The sequence below is a fragment of the Vigna umbellata genome, chromosome 7 (assembly GCF_029865625.1).
Source record: "Vigna umbellata cultivar VRB3 chromosome 7, Vumbellata_1.0, whole genome shotgun sequence".
NCBI classification, from domain to species: Eukaryota; Viridiplantae; Streptophyta; class Magnoliopsida; order Fabales; family Fabaceae; genus Vigna; species Vigna umbellata.
Genome location: NC_142171.1, coordinates 30,966,331 through 30,980,555, shown reverse-complemented (window position 1 = coordinate 30,980,555; position 14,225 = coordinate 30,966,331). Strand labels below are relative to the sequence as shown.

At 34.2% G+C, this 14,225-nt stretch overlaps 2 pseudogenes; one reads left to right on the top strand and one right to left on the bottom strand.

Annotated features, from left to right (window-relative positions):
• Positions 1 to 2,677: 2,677 nt before the first annotated feature.
• On the bottom strand, positions 2,678 to 3,083 carry LOC148195722 (non-specific lipid-transfer protein 1-like; annotated as a pseudogene).
• Positions 3,084 to 3,132: 49 nt separating this feature from the next.
• LOC148195721 (putative sucrose-phosphate synthase) lies at positions 3,133 to 13,646 on the top strand (annotated as a pseudogene).
• The last annotated feature ends 579 nt before the right edge of the window (positions 13,647 to 14,225 follow it).

The window sequence follows — 14,225 nt, the reverse complement described above, 5'->3', positions numbered from 1 at the left end:
ATGAATTATGTAAAAAAATAGTTTTCAAATCATACAGCTTCATCCTATATTATTTAAAAATGAGTATTTAATATAAAAATATTAATATTTTAATTACTTATTCTCAATTTTTAATCAGATAAACTATATTTCAATTCTACTTTCTTTAACATTACTTATCATACTTTTATTTATTGTCAACTTAATTGCAAATCAGATGGACTCTCAAATCATTGATGAATTGGAAAAGGAAATTACTCAAAGAAGAAGACTATGTGCAATTCTTGAACGACAAGTACAGGCCATGGAGCGTCAAAATGCGCTATTAGCGGCCAGGATTCATTCTTTTAATCCAACTTCAAAAGAAATTCATCATTTATTATGGACTATGAACATTCGAGATGATAATTTACTCAAACAGTGCTTCGACTTTCTATCTGCACATTCATCCCATACAAGACGTCTAGTAGGGATGTCAATACAATATTGTTTCAATAGGTTGCTTACATATCTCAACGAAGCATCTGAATCATAAACTATGACAAATATATTTCTATGTTATTATGTTCGCACTTTTTTATATCTCATGTAATATACTAACTTTCTTTAATTATTTCTTTCTTTATATATATATATATATATATATATATATATATATATATATATATATATATATATATATATATATATATATATATATATATATATATATTCTTTGTAATAAATAATATTAAAAAAATATTACAATTAAAGTAAATTTTTTGTACAATATTAAAATTAATTTTAATAATTAAGGTTAACTTTTTACTCTTTATAAACTTTTTTACAAATAAATATAACATTAACAATTATCATTTTATATTACATTAATAACGAGGGGCATTTTAGTAATTTTCAATTTCAACCAATTAAACATATTTTTTTTATCTGTCACATCAATCAAATCCTACACTAATTCTCATAAATTTTACTTCTAAATTCACTCTCATTTACCTCCACATCCACTCAAATAAACACCAATTAATTCACCCTCAAATCCATCCACTCACTCTCTCCCAATTCCTCTCCCCCAAGTGAGCAAAGGCTTAATGCTTAGGCTCCTCATTTAATGATGAGGCTCCTCATTTAATGATGAGGCTCCTCATTAAATGATGGAAAGACTCCTAAATATTCCATGTACTCTAACCTTCTCCTTAACCTATAAAAGGAGAGACACCCTTTTGTAATCCTTAGAACTTGATTGAATGTAAAGTCTTTTTTTGTCAAAATTGCAAGACTTCTCTTCTTGAGTTCTCACCTTATGAAATTGTCTTCTTCTAGACTTCTTCATATCTTCTCCTCCATGGTTGGTGTAACCTCCTAGAAGGACATCTACCAAGATCATACAACACCAACATCTTCATAATGTTCCTCACTTGAAGCAAAGTCTGAAAAGATCGTACAACGTACTTCAAGCAAAGGACTGAAAAAACATGTCTGCTCTGACAAAGTTGACTTACCCACGACTGTTGTGAAAAGAAAAAAGACAAAGAACAAGTATCAAGGCTATAAACTACAAACTCAGTCTAATGGACAAATATCCATGAAGCCTATAAATAGAAGATATTTCAAGAAGAAAATCAAAATGATAACTTAAGAGAATATCTTAAAAAAAGAGCTTACAACAATATATTCATCCTGAAAAGAAGAGGAGAAAGAGCTCAAGAAAAAAAGTATATCTAAGCTGAAGAAAAGGAAAGAGAATTGAAAAAGAGAAAGAGATGTTGTCAAGCTTCATTGTCATATTACTTACTATTGTAAGAGAGAAAAGAGAAACACTTGCAGTTATTTAGACGGTTTTGTATTGTATTCAAATCCTCTTAGTGAAAGATATAGTCTGAACTACTTGAAAGTAATCGTTGATTGTAATTCTGAAGATAATTAAAACACTCACAACTTAACTCGATTGAGTTGAAGAATCTTAGTAAGGTTGTTAACTACCAAGAGTGGTGTGAATATTCAACACTAGTGTAGTAAAGGAAAACGACAACCGTTATTTTTGCCTATCTGCACCGGTTCTATAACCAAGATATATACAGGTGAGGCAGAAAGTCTTGGTTATGAACCGAGACAAAAAGTGTATACTTTTACCACAGTTCAAATGCAACCGAAGCAGTAGAGATGATCCTTTTTTTTTACTGTTCTTTTTCACCAGACTTTTGACCTCGGTTCCTAGTGAACCGAGGTAGTAGAGGAGAGTCTTATGCCTCGACTTAGAGTTCAACCGAGACAGTAGAGGTGTACTTTTTCATTTTGCTGCTGATCTAGAATAGCTTGGTCCTGCCATAAAGTAAACCATTTCATGTGATCTTTAATTAATTGACTTATTCATCTTGGAAAAGGAAAAGAAAAAGAAGACGCTCACTAGGTTTAAATTCTTTCATCCAGTAAAAGTTAATCCAGTAAAAGTTAATCAGTGGTATTTATTATACAAAATATATATATATATATATATATATATATATATATATATATATAAAGCATATTCATTAATTATTAATTTCAACATAAATGTTTGTTGACAGAAAATTCCCAACATAATCCACCGTTCCTAGCTTAATCAAGTCTGAAAAAAATAAAAGAAAGGAAAAGCAATGTCAGGAAAAAAACAAATGAGTGAAAGTTATTAACATGAATTGTATCCGTAAAAAAAGAAGTCTTACTTTTGGCAATCCAAGTCATTGGACATGATTTTGCACTCTTTGCAAAGATTATTGGCTCTGTCTTTGTCTAGGTTCCTATAGGCACTTACATGCAACACGTTTTTCTTCCTTCCTTCGTAGGTGATGAAAATATGATTTGTTTCATCCCATCGCAGCAAGAAGTTGAAGGGGCATCACTTTTCTTGGTTAGATAATCTAAGCATGGCTTCGCTAAGGCTTTTTCCTGCTCACAGGTTAAGCCCTTTGATGACTTTGTTGCAGTAACTGTGAAGACAAACACAATTAGCAGAGTGAAGAATGATACAAAGACAGTCTTCATTTTGACAGAGAGGTTTATCTAAGTGATTCAATCTTGTGTTTTGATTTTGGATGGATGAAACACTGAGGGAGATGTTGCTTTTATAGCCACTTACATGCTGCGTTATGAGCTTTCATCTGGTTACCGTTATTTATGACTATTGATGACATGAATGTCACATTAACAAAGTCCCAATCACCAACCAGGTAATCTGAATACCAACACATGGTAAAAAAATCAATTGTTAATATTCCAACAATAATTTGTAACGCATATGCCCATAACATTAACTGGTTGTTTTTATATAATATCAGTAGACTTTCAGCAGTAGACTTTAGTGGCTCCAGTCCAACAGCAGACTTTCAGCAGATTCAGCCAAAAAATCCATAGCATCAGAGCAAAACAAAAAGCTATAAAAGATTAAACTGCATATAACGTAGACCACACATTTACCTTAATTTATCTCAGACTCAGGCGATTAATCTCATGAAAGTCTCTTCGAATCTAAACTTTGATCACCCAAATCTACACAAGCACATTTTAATTAGAAACACAGGACAAAAAACCTAAAAAATGATTAAGAAGGAGCTTGGCCATAAATTAGATTTTAACCTATGCATGAAAGAAACTTATTTCATATTTCTTTAATTCCTTCTCCGATAGGCATTTTTATGAAGAAGTTTATCCAAACAGAGTCAAAGTTAAGTTCCTAAAGGACCAGGTTATGAAATTGTTGGTTGCATCACAACCTTATGGAAAGCAATCAGGTAAACAAAAGGAAACAATAAACCATTACAAAGCCCAAAAACCTATCATCGACTACATGTTCCAGCATAAAGTTCAAGAGGTTAAAACAATTTTTTTTTAAAAAAAAATTAACCTTGGCATAATAGTCTTTCCAGACCTTGCGAGACCTTGCGAGAACCTTGATGACCCCAAATCGAAAGCCTTAAACTTGATCTTCCCAATGCTCAATTCCTCCGATGTGGGGCGCTAGGTCGGCTGATGCTGAACTAATCTCTGCAACCAAGTATCAAAATTATAAAAAGATAATTTTTGAACGATTGGGAAGAAAAAAAATGTGAAGAAGGTGAAAAGAAGAGAGGAAGGTAACCTCGTCTTTGAGCATGTGAAGGAGAGTGGTCTTTGAGCATGTGAAGGAGAGTGGTTTACTCCCAACGGCCACCGCTTGCTCTTCACTCCCACCGCGAAACCCTAGGAGCTGTTAGTGAGAAGCTGCTTCACTCCCAACGACCACAACTTGCTCTTCACTCCAGAGGCGACGCACTCGAAGGCGAGGTGAAAGCCGCGCTCGCAACCGTCGCACACGACGAGGTGGTGGTGGCTCTAGGCGGCGGCAGGGCAGAGCTTAGAGCAGGTAGTGCAAGGAGCGAGGCCACCGCTTGGGAGGGCAGCGGGGGCTCCCAGCGTCAGCCCGGGGTTCTCGTGATAAGTGAGGACGACGTTGGTGACAGAGTCCGGTAGGGTTTCGGCGAACAAAGAGGAAGGCGAAGGGATCCCGTTACGGTCGATTCCAAGGCCTGAGCGAGCGTCCTGGTGGTGGTTCCTGTGTTTAGCTGCAGCGAAAGTGCGTTAAGGATGGAGCGTAGAGAAGAGAGAAACAAGAAAAAGAGAAGGGAAATAGGATATGGGAGAAGAACGCTGATGTGCGTGAAAACACCAGGGGATAATGACTCGGGTATATGCTTAACTTATGTCTAAAGTGTTAGAAAAGATATAAAAATAAAAATAAAAATTTACAGATTTTTATGTCTCGGTTTTCCTTGAACTGAGGTCTATAAGATCATTGAAATTATAAAAATATCATCGTATTTTTTTATGTTTCGGTTGTGTGAAAATCGAAGCGTATAGACCGTGTTAGAATCCTAATTTTGCACTAGTGCAAAGGAGATCTCGACGAGTTGCTGAGTACCAGGAGTTGTGCGAATACTCAAAGGAAATCTCAGCTAGGTGTTGAGTGCCAAGAGTGGTGCTAATACTCAAAGGAATTCTCAACGAGGTAGCTACGTACCAAGAGTGGTGGTAATACTCATTTGTAATCGTGTAAAGATTATAGTGGAACCCTCTGTGGAGGAGACTAGACGTAGATCAATTGGAGTGAACCAGTATAAAATCTTTTGTACAATTATCTATTCTCTTACCTAAACAATCCTCTTGTGAAAACCTGCAGTTGCTCTTTATTTCCAAACTCAAGAATCTTCCAAGCTAAACGATTTATTTCATAAAGGAAGTTCTTAACAATGCAGTACATATACTTGAATAGCATGCTAAAAGTTGTTATTGCAAATTCCTATTAAGTCAAGCCTACGATTTTTAAAAAGAAGATTTGAGCTTGATAATGTGCTATATCAGAAGGATTGCGAAAAGTTTTCCATTAAAACTATTCAAACCTGCCCCCCCCCCCTCCCCTCCCCCTCCCCGCCCCCCTAGTCTTTTTCAGGTACTTCACAGTGAAGAAGAAGACTTGCAAAAGACAAGAGATGAAGAGACGAATAATCCTCAACCTGCATATTTAACTAAGACATGGCAACAACCCCAAGGATTATCACTAGACAATGTTAGGTACCAATCTAGTCCTAGGAAATCTCATCTCACCGTAGTTAAGTGTATCCTTAAATACCTTATTGATTTTACAAATAAGGCATTGCCCAAGGATAGATTTTGTGAGCTTAGAAGGTGTTTAAGGATCTTAAAAATCTCTTAAAGGTCTTGTTTGATGCATTTTCCTGTTTTTCAAAAAAAACCTCGTGCAATAATCGATTATCCCCTACTAATAATCAATTATCCTTCCCTTAAGAAAATGTCATTAGGTTATAGAATAATCGATTATAAGAAGCCATAATTGTTAGCAAAATCTTGAAGTTAGAAATTTTGATGATGCCCAAATCAAGTGTCAAATGCTCAACTTGCAAGAAGATCTTCCTGAAAACTTGTGTTTTGTGTTAAAGCTTTTGTAATTAGTAGATTTATGGATAAAGCTTTATTTGTGGTTGATTCCTTGTATTGTTTGATTAAAAATTTGTTTTCGAGTCACAAAAACTCTGCAATAATCAATTAGCACTTAAGATAATCGATTATCATAGAGAAGTTTTTATGTTTGCTAAACATTCATTTTGGTCTTTGGAACAATCGAATACCAGGCTATGATAATCGATTATCCATAATCGATTATGACTTACAATAATTGATTATCACGATTAGTCGTTGGAGTTTTTTAGCATGTTTTTTTACCATTATGCATTCATTAAATGCATAATCGACTACAATAATGGATAATTGATTATCACACGTTAAATAGCTGAGAACTAATTTTTGGAGGTGTCCTTGAGTGAGATCCTTATATATTGATTTGAGTGTCTCATTCTAATACACGAAAACATATATGAGTATTTTGCTTTGTGAAAAGTGTGTTCTAGGGTTTGTAGAACCCTTGTGTTGTGGCTTTGGAAACTTGGTGTTGACTTAGAGCGAGAATTTTCAATGGAATGTGATTGAGTGTTGTTGCTATTGTGATTGAGTGTGATTAAACGATAATCGATTATCTAAAGCAATAATCAATTATCTCAAGTTTTGAACATTGGGAACTAAAAATATAGCAGTTGCAACAATTATAAACGGCTATATTATGCATTTATTGAGCATTTTTGGTCTGATATGCATAAATAGGGGTCTGTTGTCGATTAGTATAACGTCATTTGTGCTTTGTATGCATTCTAGATTTTCTTGCATTTTTATGTATTGTTGCATTATGCCTCCTGTGTTGTTTTCTTTTTATTTAAATAAAAATTTGCCTTAGTATTTTCTTTACTTTATTTATTTAGTTATGACTTATATTCAGGGGGAGTATTATCTAAAGGTGGAGAAATAATTAATCATAAATAACTCTTTTTTATAATGATAAAAATGGGGGAAAATATGTTTAAAGACTTTAATATATTTATCTCTTATCTATTAATGTCCTTTCTTTAAGTTTTTTATGAGCTACAAATTATGAGTATAGGTCACAAAAAGCTTTAAATCAAATGAGTTTTGATCATCATAAAAAAAGGGGAGATTGTTAGCAAAATCATGAAGTTAGAAGTTTTCATGATGCCCAAATCAAGTCTTGATGATGCCCAAATCAAGTCTCAAGTGCTTACTTTGCAAGAAGACTTTCATAAAAACTTGTTTTACATGTTAAAGCTTTTGTAATAAGTATATTTATGTATAAGGCTTTATTTGATGTTGATTCCTCGTATGTAATACTTCAAAACTCATTTTGGAGTCACAAAAACTCTACAATAATTGATTATCACAAAGAGGTTTTTAAAGGTTATTAAAAACTCATTTTGTCTCTAGAATAATCGATTACCAGCCCATGATAATCGATTATCCATAATCGATTATGACTTACCATAATCGATTATCACGACTAGCTGTTGGAGTTTTTAAGCATGCTTTTGGCCGTTGTGCAATCATTAAATGCATAATTGATTACCATAAGTGGATAATTGATTATCATGCGAGAGAAAGTTGACAACGAATTTTTGGAGGTGTCCTTGAGTGAAGTCTTTATAAAGATGTTTTAGACTCTCATTCAAAAACATGAAAACATATCTGTTTGTTTTGAATTGTGGAAAGTGTGATATAAGGTTTGTGTAACTCTTGTGCTTTGCCTTTGAGAACTTGTTGTTGGCATAGAGCAAGAAATTTACCTAGGAGTGTGATTCAGTGTTGTTGATGTTGCTAAGTGAAGCATGTCATCCTTTGTGAAGATTCAAAGGAAGTGTTCATCCTTTGTGAAACATTAGAGGAGGTGTTCATCCCTTGTGGCCTTTAGGAGAATTGATTTTCATCTTTTGTGGTAAGAAGAGAGGTGTTTCTAAACCCTTAAACTTGTCTTTCTGTGTGATTGTAATAGTTTGTTGGTTTTGTGATAGTGGAACACTAATCTTTGTTAGGATTAACAACTGGATGTAGGATCCTTGTGATCTAAACTAGTATACAATTATTTGTGCAATTTTCTTTCTTCCTTACTTTTTATTATTGTTTAATTTTTCGCTAAAGAAATTAAAATTAAGAGAAAACTATTTGTCAACACCCAATTTTGTCCGAGTAATTTAAATTCATCACAAAAATGAAAAAAAAAATAAAAAAACCAAAATGAAAAATACTATTTGTTTTACTTTTTGCACCCCCAAATTTTCTTTTAAACACTTAATCCAATGGCCCAAAATAATCTCTTACTTTTTTACTTCCTCACCACCCATCTTCTCTTACCACACCCCACTCTCCACATCACCACCCACGTCACCCTCCATATCACATTCCACATAATCTACCTTTTTCATTCACTTTTTCCACCTCATTTTCATATTAATTTTTATATACCAACTTTTCTAATTATTCCACTTACATTTTTTTATCAAATTTTCTCCACCAACTTTTTATATTATTTCTTTCACTTATTTTTCACATTAACTTTTACTATTTACTATATTTTATTTCACCTACTTCTCCACCAAATTTTTATATTATTTCTTTCACTTATTTTTCACATTAACTTTTACTATTACTATATTTTATTTCACCTACTTCTCCACCAACTTTTTATATTATTTCTTTCACTTATTTTCCACATTAACTTTTACTATTTACTATATTTTATTTCACCTACTTTCTCCACCAACTTTTTATATTATTTCTTTCACTTATTTTCCACATTAACTTTTTCTATTCATCTTTTTTATTATATTTTATTTCATCTAGATTTTCCACCAACTTTTTATATTATTTCTTTGACATTAACTTTTTCCATTCATCTTTTTTTATTATATTTTATTTCATCTAAATTTTCCACCAACTTATTATATTATTTTTATTCATCAACTTTCTTCATCCTTAACTCTATAAATACCTACATTCTCTACACACACAATTACATAATATCGATCTCTTCTCTCTCAACCTCTTCATTTCATCCCAAAACTCTACTTCATTTTTCTCTCACATTTTACTATTTCCTAATCCCTCTATACATAGTAAATCTCATACCATATTTCTACTATAAATTCATCTTCTTCACCATCAATCTATCTCTTCTCACAACTTATTACAAGCAAAGTCTTACTTCATCTTTCAAATCTTCAACAAGGTACACATCTTCTTTTCATTCTATTTATATGCATTTTGATCATTTTTTTTAGTTTATAAATTTATCCTATTTTCTACCCCAATTTTTATCCTATGCTTTTTCACATTTTTACGCCATAAATATTTCAACTCACCTCTCTTTCTTAATAAAAAGAAAATAAAAAAAAATATAAAATCTTCAAAAACCAAAAACATCCACAAATAACAAACAATTTATCGGCCAGAACTACGTGATCCTTGATTCTCCATCAAAAGTGGAGATACGTAGGAGTAAGGCTAGACCTTGTCAGGTTCACTTCCCCAAAAATCCAAATTTATCCATAATCAATTTATCAAACAAATTTCTTAAACAATTCCTCAAACAAATTTTCAAGCAGTTTCCAAAAGAACTACGTAACCCTGATTTCTCATTCTGAATGAGAATACGTAGGAGCAAGGTCGATCCTTGTCGGACACAAAAAAACTAAAAAATATATTTTGTTTCTTTAGAGTTTTATTTTAGGGGATAGTTAAACATTTTGAAAACCACATCATATTCGTGTATTTAGTTAAAGGTACTGCCTTAGGGCAGGCGTTGTAGGGTGCTAATACCTTTCCTACACGTAACCGACTCCTAAACTTCGAATCTCATTTTCGTAGACCATGTCTTATCATTTTATGGTTTTTTCGTAGTTTTCCAGAATAAACTATGGTGGCGATTCCAAATCTCTTTTTTCCAAATCCGTTGTGTTTCTTTTTTTGGATTGTCGTCCCGTCGCGATTCTGGTTGTGACACTATTAAAGACACACTTTTACAATAAGAAACCAATTCACTCCCTCTTGGTTTATTGTTCACACTAATCATTCCGCTGCACTGCTATAACAGGATGAAGATTAATATGTGTACTACTTACATTAGAAGGTCTAGTTATTTATATAATTTATAATTTTGGGATAAATATGTTTTTTTTAAACATAAAATTAAAATTCATTCTGATGAGAGTTTGGTTTCAAATTTTAGAAATGAATAGATATAATCATTCTAACCTAATTCTAAGAAACTCTTTTGTCATGTTAAACTACATTTTAGGTTATATTTGAATTCTTTATATTATTTGATAGGTTTCAACTTAAATCTTATCCTATAATATTATTTAATAGGTAAAAGAAATTAACATTATTAGAAAAAATAATTATATCTATTTATTTTAAAGTTTGAAAATCAAAATATATCTTTGGGTTAAATATGCTTTTAGTCCCTCAACTATCAAGCGATTTTGTTTTTCGTCCCTATTTCAAACTTTGTACGTTTTGATCTCTCTCCTTAAGGAAACCATAATTTTTTATCATCCAAAATAAACGGCGTTAAAAATTAGGTGAGGTGGATAACGTTTGGCCACGCTGGAAACTTTGAAAGTCTCTCTCTACAACATTTAATATTTTTTAATGCAAAGTCAGTGGTGACAGACGAAGGTAACGTTTTACACAGCTCCAGCGTCAACACCCCATTCACAACTGTGACCACCACCAGGATTACCATCGGGAATATTACCAGCAATACCTCCGATTTTACATATGTCCGCCACTACAATAAAAACGCGTATTACCGAAGGTTAATTACCGACGGCCTTCAGGCCTTCGGTAATGTATTGGTGAAATTAAATTACGAAGGCTTTTTGCTCTTCGGTAATATCTTCGATGCTTTAACTTCAAAAGTTGAGCATTTCTTCTTCAAATTTCCCAAAAGTAGAACAACCTCCCTCCCTTATGTCGAAACTCACTCCTTGAGTTAGGGTTGCGACCTTCGTGGCGGTCAGCCGGTTCGATGTTGTGGTTTGATGGCGCGAGTTGGTGGTGTGGACGCTGACGGAGGTTCGTTGTTGGGTGGCGCTCTTCCATTTCCTACTCTCTGTTCGAAGCAGTTTTTTGGTTTAAAGCGTGGGTTGTCGTCCTAAGGCGGTTTGAAGTGGTTATTGTTGCGGACGCTGACGGCGGTTCGTTGGTGGCTGGTTTGTGGCTAGGGTTCGGGGGTTTTGGTCCTTGTGAGTGTTGCGACAGGTTCCAAGTCCTCTCTGCTTCTCAGAGAGAGAGGCAGGTTCAGTCCTACTCGCTACTTCGTCGAAGAGGTCATCGGCTTTGATGAGACCGATCTCTACCGCTCATGGGTTCAGGTATGCTCTTTCGCTCTCCCTTTCTTTCTGATTCCGCTCATTCACTTCTTTCCGATGATCTTCTCCTTTTCGTTTTATAGGCTTCATCCACCAGGAGTCCTCAGGAGAGGAACACCAGGTTGGAGAACATGTGCTGGCGGATTTGGAACCTCGCTCGCCAGAAGAAGCAGGTTCGATCATCGACTCTCAATTCTCAATTCTTGATTCTCGATTCTCGATTCTTAATCCCGTCGATTATAATTATTATCAATTATGTGTTGTGATTTTTCTGCTTGATGATGTCTATTGATCGTGCTGTGTGTGTTGTGATGGATTTGAGTAGTTGGAGAGTGAGGCGGCGCAGAGAGTGAACAAGCGCCGCTTCGAGCGCGAGCGAGGGCGGAGGGAGGATATGTCGGAGGACTTGTCGGAAGGAGAGAAGGGAGATCCGGTCAGTGACGCGTCAGCTCACGGCGATGCCAACAGAGCCAGGCTTCCCAGAATCAGTTCTGCAGATGCCATGGAGACTTGGGCCAACAGTCAGAAAGGGAAGAAGCTCTACATTGTACTCGTCAGGTAGGTGTCCTTCACCTCTGTCTTTTTGCTTTTGTTTTTATTGTAATGAATGTGTAATTGAATCGAGCTCTGATGATAAGTGGATTGATATTGAAGTTAGACTGTTTGTTTCTTTATTCTGCTGTGTAGAGTATAATATTCCTATATTTCAATTCTTCCACAAAAATACATAAATCATAACACTCAATGCATATATATTCAGTGTCGTCAAGAATGAACGACAAGTTAATTATTAAAGAAAATCATTTCCACCATCTTAAAAGTGTATAATATTCCTATATTTTACTGTAAGAACAACAAGTAAGAAAAACATAAATAGTTATATTTTTGGCAATTAATGATTTCATGGAATATGCTTGCAAAACTTTTATATCAAATATATGAGAATGTAATATTTCTAATTTTAGTTTCATGAGAATCTTTCTTGATACATTTTGAAAAAGAAATTAATGTTTAATAAATCCAAAACCATGTTACAGACCCTTTTATAAATTTTATGACTCTGGATATATATATATATATATATATATATATATATATATATATATATATATATATATATATATATATATCGTAGTTTTCATATAATTATTAAGGAAACTTACAATATCCAAACCTTGATTGAAACTTGCTTCGATGGAATGAAGGGTGTTTTTCCAAACTAAAATTATTACAGTTAAAGAAAAATCAAAATTTGAAAACTATACTTAGACTTTGGCCAACAGTCAGAAAGGGAAGAAGCTCTACATTGTACTCGTCAGGTAGGTGTCCTTCACCTCTGTCTTTTTGCTTTTGTTTTTATTGTAATGAATGTGTAATTGAATCGAGCTCTGGTGATAAGTAGATTGATATTGAAGTTAGACTGTTTGTTTCTTTATTCTGCTGTTCAGAGTGTAATCTGTGTATTCGCTGATTAGATTAAGCTATGATTGGTTTGATTTCGTTATTTGATTTTAACAAGAATGGGCATATGTGTGCAGAATTCATGGCCTAATACGAGGTGAGAATATGGAGCTAGGACGTGATTCTGATACCGGTGGTTAGGTAGCGCTTTCATTTTTATTTGTTTTTTAATTTCTTCGAAATGCTGATTTTAATTTATATACAAAATAGACTTATTTAAAACAACTCGTTTCAGCTTTTGATAGAAAGTTTATTCCAACTTTTTTTAGTTTTCTTTTTCTGCCAGTGTTCAGGGAAAAACTTATCCAAAAAGGATCTTTGTCTTCCTTTTGTTTTTTCACACTGCCAGTATGTGCAAACTAAAATCTTTCCATCTGTCTTTGTTTCTGCTGAATAGGTTAAGTATGTGGTGGAACTAGCGAGGGCATTGGGGTCTATGCCAGGAGTTTATCGGGTTGATTTGCTAACTAGACAAGTGGCGGCTCTGGATGTAGACTGGAGTTATGCGGAGCCAACAGAAATGTTGACACCAAGAGACGCGGATGATTATGGAGATGACATGGGAGAGAGTAGTGGTTCTTATATTGTTCGTATTCCATTTGGTCCGAGAGATAAATATATTCCGAAAGAACTTCTCTGGCCATACATTCCTGAATTTGTTGACGGAGCACTTAACCACATTATACAGATGTCCAAATCTCTTGGGGAACAGATTGGCAGCGGGCGTGCTATCTGACCAGTCGCCATCCATGGACATTATGCAGATGCAGGTGACTCTGCTGCTCTTTTAGCTGGCGCCTTAAATGTCCTATGCTTTTTACTGGGCACTCGCTTGGCCGTGATAAGTTGGAACAACTTCTGAAGCAAGGTCGACTATCGAGAGATGAAATAAATGCAACTTACTAGAAATTTATGGTTTATTATGTGTATTTTTCTGGTTGGTATATATATATATATATATATATATATATATATATATATATATATATATATATATATATATATATATTTTAGTGCACTGGGTTTTATGATGTTTAGACCGTGACTGGATGTGCTTAGGTGTTTGGAAAACTTATATAAGGATCATCTTTAAACAACATAATGTTGATGCGAAATTAATATATACTTGAATATGTTGGATGAAATATGATGTAGGGAAATGATTATAGCGTTGCATATTCCCTGGTTGTTGTAGTTCTACTTACATTTATAAACTACATCAAAGCAGATCATAAACTACACCATAATTGGTTACTGGACAGCAGAAAATTCGTCCTTCGGAAATTACCGAAGGCTTTTGGCCCTCGGTAATTACCGAAGGCTTTTGGCCCTCGGTAATTACCGAAGGGCAAAAGCCCTCGGTAAATGTTAGCGACAAGGGATTTACCGAGGGCTCTTTGGCCGTCGATAAGCCTTCGGTAATTATCTTTTACCGACGGTTTTGGGCTGTTTCCGAGGGCTTCTGGCCTTCGGTAATGCCCTTTT